Source organism: Hibiscus syriacus, unplaced genomic scaffold (genome assembly GCF_006381635.1).
Source record: "Hibiscus syriacus cultivar Baekdansim isolate YM2019G1 unplaced genomic scaffold, ASM638163v2 tig00110032_pilon, whole genome shotgun sequence".
Taxonomy (NCBI): Eukaryota; Viridiplantae; Streptophyta; class Magnoliopsida; order Malvales; family Malvaceae; genus Hibiscus; species Hibiscus syriacus.
The window spans coordinates 204,574-215,136 of NW_024062573.1; positions in this window are offsets into that span (position 1 = coordinate 204,574).

A 10,563-nucleotide genomic window follows, 5' to 3' on the forward strand; every position below is an offset into this window, starting at 1 on the left:
CGCAGTTCGTCGTTAAATTTAGTTGGAAGTATTGTCGTAATAACTCAATTTCAGTTGATTTTTCTTCGATTCACGACGTTCCACCATCCATTTATGACATCTCCCGCACCATCGGTTCCTTGCATCGTTCCGACTCCACCGGTGTTCTTCGTTTCTCCGTCGTCGCCGACGTGTGGAGGGGTGAGATCGTCAAAGTTTCCAACGTTTCGGAATCGAGTTTTCCGTCATTCAAAATTATGAACCAAGCTTGGTAAGTCTCTCAAAATCATTTAAAATAATTTTTAGAATTTTTTCGGGAATTTTTCGACACTGTATCATGTTCACGTGCCCCACGCGACACCTCCCATAGAGTGGGCATCGTTGGGTTAATTTTGTAATTAATTTCTGTTTGGGTGCTATTTGTGTAAAATTTGGGTGTTAGTTTCGAAATATTTACATAGGTGGCTAATTTTTAATTAATTTCTGTTAGAGTGATATTTTTGTAAAATGGTTGTCTGTTGATCGTTGACACAGTTGACCAAAAACTTTGATCTTGCACGAAAATCGAGGTAATACTTTACTACCTGTTTATACTTTATGGAATATGTTGATATTGGTAAATGCATGAATAAGATAATATTGGTCACTTTTGTGGAGTTTAATAATTTATTCACGCGATATGAATGTGGTAGAAATTATGTAACTGAATACGGATCGAATGACTAATATAAGAGATTGAGGAATTGTTAGAATTAAATTATAAGTTTGTGATTAGTGATAAAGAAATCATCCCTGGATTTGTAACTTATATTTTATATCATCAAAGGTTAAATGTTAAAGGTAATTGGATGGGAAATTATGAGAATATTTCGATTATGTAAAATTACAAAATTACCCTTATGTTGGAAAATGATAAGAATTGTCCCTGGAAGTGGGTTAGTAAATCTGAAAAGATATATTGATCTGATAAATCTATTGATGTGCATAAGAAATGTTAGTTTTACTTGGAAATTATGGATAATTGGTTTTTAACCCCAAGAGGGTTTATGCAAGATACTAGAAATCTGTTAAGGAATCATATCAAGGTCAGAGAATGTTCGAGGAAACAACTAACCATAGAATCTTTAAATTATAAGTATGCTCGTTAAGAGTTAAAACCGAAATTATCTAGTTAAGAAATTACAAAAATGCCCTTGGAAGGTAAAAATAGCCCGAGTTGACCCTTAATGAGAAAGTACTTTGAGGATTTGCACTTAACTCAATGAATTACGGATTTAATTGTTAAGATTCTGTCTTTGTACAGAAAATTTCTGATAACCTGTTGGTAACTTCTGAGAAGACAATTGACCTGAAAATCTCTGAGTTAAGAATAAATTATCGAGGGTGCTCTTTTGTTAGAATTGTTTGAAAGGTCTGGAATAAATGATAAGTTGGAATTAAATAATAGAATTGAATGAAAGGAAATGATTGAAATACACCAGATTTGTAAAATGACCAAAATACCCCTATAATGAAAATAACTCAAGAATATCACCAAGCTCAGGAATGATTAGATATCCTCGAGCTCTGAAAAGAATGGAATGAAACTGAGCACCAGAATGACCAAAATACCCTTATAACCTAAATTTAGTAAAACTGTTGGATTAATTAAGGAATCCAAATAAACATGGATGTGGTACTGCTCTTAAAAGTTATGGATCGCATATTAAGCCAAGCAATCAATGCTAGTGTTATATGTCAGTACCTGAACGGCATAGATGTTACTTGAATGCATGTTCGCCTTCTCAAGTTTGGCTCGATGATAAATTTTGGAAGTATTCAGCTCAGCTTAACTCTAGATCGCATTCAGTACTAAGAATTGGACGTTTGTTCGACAAATCAACCATGAAGACCAAATTGAATGGAACAGAAATACAACATGTATATAAAATTCAAGAACGTTTGAATTATTCAGGAAAATCCCGAAGTAACTGGAATGGACTTGAATGCTAAATAAATTAAGTAACCTTAAGGACTGAGGATTAAATAAGTAATTTGGATGACTCTGGAAATGTTAATGAGCATACATGATGTAATGTTCTTATGGATCCTGAATTACAAATGAAGCACATCAAGATTTCATGATATAGTGAAAGCGTGAACATGAAATAAAGACATTGGAAGATTTATGTAGCGATGATTCCGAAGATGATATATGGACTAGAAATTATGGTATTAAAGAGTAAACATCCTGGAAGAACAATGAATTGACCAATCGACAAGCATTAGTTCTAGGAACTATTCATTTAAGAGTTGTTCCATAATCAAATCAAATTACATATTTTATATAAAGATTCCTGAACACTTTCCTGATGCATATGAATCATAGCGGAATTCTAAAGTATCAACCTTAAATGTCAGATTAGATTGGTTAGCAATCGATTCCCTTCAATAGGACCTCATTTTTGGAATCTGATCAAATTATATTAGTTTCATGTTATCCATTCTGATAACTACTAAGTGTCTCTGAGAAATACTTGGATATCTTAGAGTGTTCCACATGTACCACATGATGATTTTATATGTTTTTAAATGAGTTCACCAAAATTATTGATTTACTGGTTTATGAACCATGGCAACATGTTATATGTTTTCTGATTACGGGTTTTACCGAAAAATATGAATTATTCCTGATTTATGACATCATGGAATCTATTGGTTTTATGAACTATGTTTACTTGAAATATGTTATCGGGTTTCCTATTTTCATTGGAAAATATGATATTGATAAATCACATACTGAATATTTTTATGAGATAATAACTGATGTTCTGAATACAGTTTATTTTGATATCTGATTTACCACATATTTTAATATGGTTTCTGGTTACGGTATTTTTGTACATGATTTCTAAATATGGAACATTTTCATATTTTAATGGATTAATTATCGTTACAGTTCCCCCAGGTCCCTTTACTGTGTGCAAGTGTAAGTCTTACAGTTCCCCCAGGTCCCTTTGTTGTGTGCAAGGGTAAGCCTTAAAGTTCCCCCAGGTCCCTTTGTTGTGTACAAGGGTAAGCCTTATAGTTTTCCCCTAGGTTCCTTTGTTGTGTTAAAGGGTAAGCCTTACAGTTTCTCAGGTTCCTTTGTTGTGTGTAAGGGTAAGCCATACAGTTTCCCCAGGCTCTTTTGCTATGTGCAAGGATAAGACCTTATCGTTTTTGCATGATCCTCTGCTTTGTGCACAGGGTAAATATGTTTTAAACTGCTACTGTTTTAAAAGATATGTATCTTTTCACTGGTTTTACGGGAACACACTAGATAACCTATTCTGATCTCCTGAACCTAGACATCCGAAATATATTTCCATCTGAACTGAATACTATCTGTTACTACCTGCGATATCAATAGACCTCAGGTCAGCCTAGAAAATTGTAGATATCTGAACCAATAAGGAAATGTATGTTTATCTATATCTACACGTTCTTCAGCATCATCTGGTAGTTCTGTATTACTGAGCTTTCCAAAGCTCACTCTATTACTCATCTTTTCAGGCTAAAAGAATCGTACCAGTATATCTATCGACATCAGTAAGGGAGTTCTTCCGGCGTTGCTTGCAGACTATGGTACATGTAATTAGGGGGCATGTAATTGTATTTTGTTTTATATACAAGTCTGAAAATCTGTTTTATTTTTAAATAGTGACAAATGATTTTATGAGTTTACATGTTTTAATAAAAGTTTTAAATTTTCCGCTATTTTTACAGTGGGTCGCTCCGGTGACCCTAATGTGACACTCAAGATCGGATCGGGTTACCCGCATCGGTCTGGGGGGTTACAATTACAATAATACGCGTATATATTTTTATTAAATCTCTATTTTTTATTGAATAAAAGTAATATTTTTATAAATATATTATTTTGGGTCAGGTAGGGTCGGATTCAACTATTATCTCAAAAAGACGAGTCAATTTCTAATCGAGTGAAAGGTTTATATTTTTCGGGTTGAGTTCGAGTCGTGTACATGGTGTATAATTTGGGTCTGGTCAAGTTGACCTGAAAACCCAACCCAACTCGACCCATGTGATCCCTAATATTATATGATACATTATTGGGAATTACGTTAACTTATTTATTTATTGTTAAGAATGTAAAATTATAGTATTTGATTATTAGAATATAAGATTATTTAAAATTTTATTAAATTGCGCCTGTAATATTTTTGATAAATTTTAAATAATTTTTAATGTTTGTGTGAGTATTCGGTTGGACGTTGGTCACTTAAACTAATTGGGTGGGATCGGCAAATGCCTTTGACCAACATTTCTTTCTGGCTGCCCCAATCAATAAATAAATAAATAAATAATAAATAACATGCTTTATTTTTTTATGCACCAAACTCGACCCATGTTGATCCCTAATATTATATGATACATTATTGGGAATATTACGTTAACTTATTTATTTATTTGTTAAGAATGTAAAATTATAGTATTTGATTATTAGAATATAAGATTATTTAAAATTTTATTAAATTGCGCCTGTAATATATTTTTGATAAATTTTAAATAATTTTTAATGTTTGTGTGAGTATTCGGTTGGACGTTGGTCACTTAAACTAATTGGGGATGGGATCGGCAAATGCCTTTGACCAACATTTCTTTCTGGCTGCCCCAATCAATAAATAAATAAATAAATAAATAAATAAAATAACATGCTTTATTTTTTTATGCACCAAACTACGATTCTAGAACTAACACCTTTTCTCCTATTTTTTTTGGGTCAACTATATAAATGGTCTCTAAAATATGACTAAATTTATTCTTTCAGCATTGAAGTTTCAAAAGTAACGAAATAATCATCAAAGATATCGTTTTATAACAAATCAATCATTCAGACATTAACAATAGTTACCCTCGTCGTCACATAAGGTTGATGCAACATATTTAGTTGACTTTCATAGAACCATTTGGTCACGTCAGACCACAGTTGATTGATTCTATGACTCATTTAAAGAAAGGCACAAACCCCTAATTTGAAAACCCTAATTAGGTAGAAAGAGAAGATATTGAGAAGAAGAAGAAGAATTGCAAAGGTGTTGAAATCGGGTAGAAATACGAGCAAATGTCTCAAGGTGAAATGCATTATTGCGTTTCTATGTCAAGTGGTCAAGCATCTCTACTGCAACAATTTTCCCCTCCGAACTATTTGGTTTTGGATGGAGGATCCTTGGAGCATGAAAATGATGGTTTTTCGATGTACATAGATCAGTATGCATGAATTTATGAGTGCATTCATGTATGTATCTATATATATATATATTTATTTATTTATGTAAATCCAAATCTCTAAGTCAAGGGGTCAAGCATATCTATTGCAACAATTGCCCTCTCCAAACTATTTGGCTTTGGATGGAGGGTCCTTAAGAGTATGAAAACTATGGTTTTTCGATATAGATAGATCAGTATGCATGCATGTATGTATAATGTATGTATATATTATGTAAATTCAAGTCCTATGTCAAGTGGCAAGCATCTCTATTGCAATAATTGTCCTCTTCGAACTATTTGGCTTTGAATGGAGGGTTCTTAAAGTATGAAAACTATGTTTTTTTATGTAGATAGATCAGTATGTATATATGTGTACATGCATGTATGAATGTATATATGTATGTATGCATGCCTGCATGCCTGCATGAATATACTCATGAAAACAATTTGTATATCTTGATGTTTAGTATAGTTTTGTTTTTTGACGTAAATGTACAATGTACTCAAAGTTGAAATTGAATAGTTCTAAAAGAACTTTTTGTTATTTCTGATCATTTTAGCATAATTGTTTCAACTTTCGTATCTTTTATCTACTAGCTTGATACCAATGCAATGCAGTAGGGTTATTAAAAAAAATTCGTAACCGTAACCAGTTTAATCGTTATATTTAACATATTAATTAATTGAACCGTTAATGCTAAATTTTTTGGTTAACCAAACCGCTAAAATGATGATCAACGGTTAATGTTACGGTTAATAGAATAAAAGTAAATTTAAGTCATATTCTTAAAATTTATATATTTTAAATAAAATTTGTACTCAAATATTTTAAAATATATACTTATTTTTTATTTATTTTTAATTTTGTATTTCTTTGAAAATACAATAACATACTTACACTAATATAATCATGTGTTTATTGTTAGATATCAAGATATTATGAGATGTATATACTTACACCGATATAAGGATGTGTTAAGTGCTATACTTTTTTATAGTATGAATTATGAAACTTTAAAACATTCATGTCGTGTTATTATTGAAAAATAATTATAATAGGTTAACTTATAACTGAACCGTTAATAATGGTTAACTATTAGCAGTTAATCATTTCTTAGCGGTTAGATTACAGTTAGAAAAATATCGTAACCGTCATAAAAAATAACTAATTGTTTATACTAAACGGTACAATTAACTGTCCATGAATAGCTCTACAATGCAACACTTATCTTGATGGATATGATACTTCGATGAGAAGGAGAATCAATATAGTTCAAATGGATGGAACTAAAAAAAATTAGTTTGTAATGTCAAATTTAGAAATTATCAAATATATTTTTGAAAAGTAGGATCAATTTCTTTTTAAAAGTGTCAAAACTTTTCTAAAATGGTGACATTTATTTTTTTATATTATACTATATATAATTTATGTAAGAAATTTTTTGAGAAAATTTTAGAGTGTCAATTGATCCTCTCATGACATACTGCTCCGTTAATACCCGTCTCCAAAAAATCTTTTCAGTGAAGACCCTAGTTTATCACAACATCGATAACTATTGCACCACTTCAAACGATTTCTTTTTTTATTTATTTTTCGTTTGATCTCTTAATCTCTCAATGAATTTTAATCTGACATAATGTAAAAATTAGTCCCTGATATTTATTAAATTGATCATTTTAATCCCTATTCTTTTATCAGAGCATTTTGACTATAAACATTTTCATTTTAAGGTAAAAATCTCTTATTGTTTGGTTGAATAATCGATTTGACCTATATTCTTTATTTCTAGAACATTTTAATCCTTAATGTATTATTTTAGAGTAAAAAAAAAACTTTTATTTTGAAGTATTAATTATTTATTAACTAACAACTTTAATTTATAGAATTTCTTTATCTCAAAATGAAATATTGAGATTAAAATACTTTAAAGAGAAAATAACTTCAGTGACCAAAAATGTCTTATAATATACGATTTTAACCAACTTTTTTTGGATTTGCCAAAATGACAAACTAAATCGCAATGCGATCGATAATTCGTAACGCGATCTCCGGTATCGTAAACCAGTTTCCAGATTCGCAACGCGATTCTGACTATCGCATTGCGATTTCCCAAATTCTCGTTGTGATTTTCCTAATTCGCAATGCGAATACGTAAATCGCAATGCGAATCTGACTATCGCAATGCGATTTACATAGCGCCATTCGTATTAACGCGTATTTTTTTTCAAATTCCAAACACGAATATGTTAATATATCGGAACACTGAACCGTCCACAATATATCCCGTAATCGCAACTCATAACCTAAAACCCTAAATCACAACTCAGCCTCATCTCCATCTCTCACTCTATAACCCCCCAGACCCGGTCTGTAAGATAGACCCAAACCTAAGCGGGTCACATATCCCATTCAGAGGTCTTTTTTATCACTTATAGAACGTTAAATATAATATAGAACATAATATTAATAATACAGATATGTCCAAAACGATAATAACATACATGTCACCAAACATAACCGAAAAACATATAGAAATATATGTTCGTACAAAATAAAGTAGTCGATTTCTCCTGATGCCAAATCTTCTTGCTTATGGTCTACTGTTATCTGAAAAGGGTAAAAAATACAGAATGAGCTAAAAAGCCCAGTGTTTCCATACAGTGTATATAAAAACATACTGATAAAAATATTCCAGTAAAGTCGGTTATGCAATCATGTCGTTAAAAAAGTATGAACACTACCCCCAGCCCATCACAACAGAATGTGTAGGTTCCCAGAACCATACACCCAGCCCACACAACAAATAAGGCCCTGAGCACAAAGCCGAGGAACCTGCGGATATACTTCCTTCAACAATACCCCCCAATGATGGAGACTTTCATGAATGTATTTGAATGAAAACAATGATTAAATCTTTAAAACATAAAAGTGTTCATGCTTAACAATAATATACAGAAATACAGAAATCAGAAGACAAGTCAGTAGTATACAGAATTCAGATATCGATATTCAATATTCAGAAAATCGGTATAAAATATTGTAACCAGAAATCATATCAGAAATATGGGCAAATCAGATGTCATATACATAATGTTCAGATGTATATTTTAAAACAGAAATAATTAACACTGTCGGGAAACACACCTGTAACAGTCTGAGAAATAATATAGGGAAGCCTATTACTGGGTCTGTCGATCACGTTCTGCTGCAGCGCTAGATCCTACGAATTGAAAAAATCCATTGGAATCCTAATAAATAATCTAAATATTATTTAAATAATATACGAAAACCTACGGGTAATTCTCGTAGTACGCGGTTCAGGCTGATCTAACGAACGGATAATACCGGACCTAATTGATCATTGCACAGGTGAAACATGAGTACCTTCATAAAATATTTTATTGAATAAATCATTGACCAAATCTCATTTAAATAATCAAAATATTAAAATATTAAGCCTTTTGGGTTTACAAGTTCGATTCAGGAATTTTGGGTCAGAATTTGGCAAAACGGATTTCGGAATCAAATTCAGGACGTCGAAAAATATAAAGAATGACCTTCCGAAATTTCGAATTCTTGGTCAAAATTAAAGTCAACGGGGTTGACTGACGATTTGGAGACTTTCGGGTTTGAATTTAGCAAAACGGTCCACAAAAACGGATTCGGGACGTCGAAAACTATCAGGATAGGTATTCTTGGTCGAAAACAAAGCTCGTTTAATAGCTGGTCAAAGCCGGTCAAAGTTCTGGTCAAATGAGGTCAACAAACTGTCAAACATTTTACACAAATAGCACTTTTTAAAATAATTACCAAAATAGCAACCTTTTCGAATTAATTCCCAAAATAGCACAATTTCGAATTAATTCCCAGAATATCACCTTTTTCAAAAAAAAATTACCAAAATAGCACCCATTTCGAATTAATTCCCAAAATAACACCGGTCAACTGTTAACGGGTCGGGTCAACGGGTCGGGTCGGGTCAACGGTCGGGTCAACGGGTAAACGGGTCGTGACCGGTCAAACCGGTTAAAACCGGTTTAAAACCGGTTTTCAGGGTTCACTCGCTTGCGGCGACGCGTGTGGCGCGTGCGACGTCCTCCGGGGCTCAAAAAATCACGGAAAAATTTCTAAAAATTATTTTGAGCGATTTCGAGATACTTACAAAGATCGGTTCAAATTTTTGAACGGCGGAGAGCTCGATTTCGACTTGGCCGAATCTTTGACTGATCCACCTCCCCACGCGCCGCCGTCAACGGAGATCGAGGATGACATCGGCGGACTCGGAACGGCACAAGGAACACGATGGTGCGGGAGGTGTCGTAAATGGAGCAACGATCGGTGATGAATTTAGGATTTTCTAAGCGATTGAGCTTAAAAAAATGTCGATGCTTTGACTTGAAATTCACGACGTTTGGCAGCGTTTCGCTTCAATTAAATTGAAGGGTTTGTTCCTCGCTCGATGATAAACACGATTGTGGTTTTAAAATGACGATCAGAATCGGACGGCGTCGGGATCGTCGTCGGAAGTTGAGGTTGGAGAGGGAATTTGGGAGGAATTGGTTTCTGATTTTCAGAAACCAATTCACTATATAACACCCATATCTAAATTTTAGGGTAAATTCAGGGTTTGTCCCTGAATTTCTTTAACTCTAAATAAGCTTCAAGTTTTAAAAACTTCCAATTTAGTCCCCAAAAATCCACCAATTTTCACAATTAAAACCTCAATTCCCAATTAAATATTATTTTAAAATTTTCGGGTTGTTACAATTCTCCCCCTCTACAAGAAATTTCGTCCTCGAAATTTACCTTATGAAAACAGATGAGGAAATTGAACCTCCATTGACTCCAATGTCTCCCAAGTAGCTTCTGAGGGCTACGATTACTCCACTGAACTTTGACCATTGGAATCGCATTCCGAAGAACTCGCTCATCCCTCTAAAAACCTGAATAGGCTCCTCCTCATATGACAAATCAGGTCTCAGCTCTACCTCATCAACCTGAATGATGTGATATGGATCTGGATGGTATCGCCTCAACATAGAAACATGAAAAACATCATGAATACGATTGAGCTGGGAAGGCAACTCAAGCTGATAAGCAATAGGTCTAACTTTCTTCATAATACGATACGGGCCAATAAATCGCGGACTCAGTTTACCTTTACGTCCAAATCTCAATACCTTTCCATGGATACCTTGAGAAAAACCTAATCTCCAACCTCAAACTCGATATCCTTACGTCGCTTATCTGCGTATGACTTCTGCCTATCAAATGTCTCTCTTAAGGAATCACGGATCAGTCTGACAGTATCTTCAGTCTCTCGAACCAAGTCT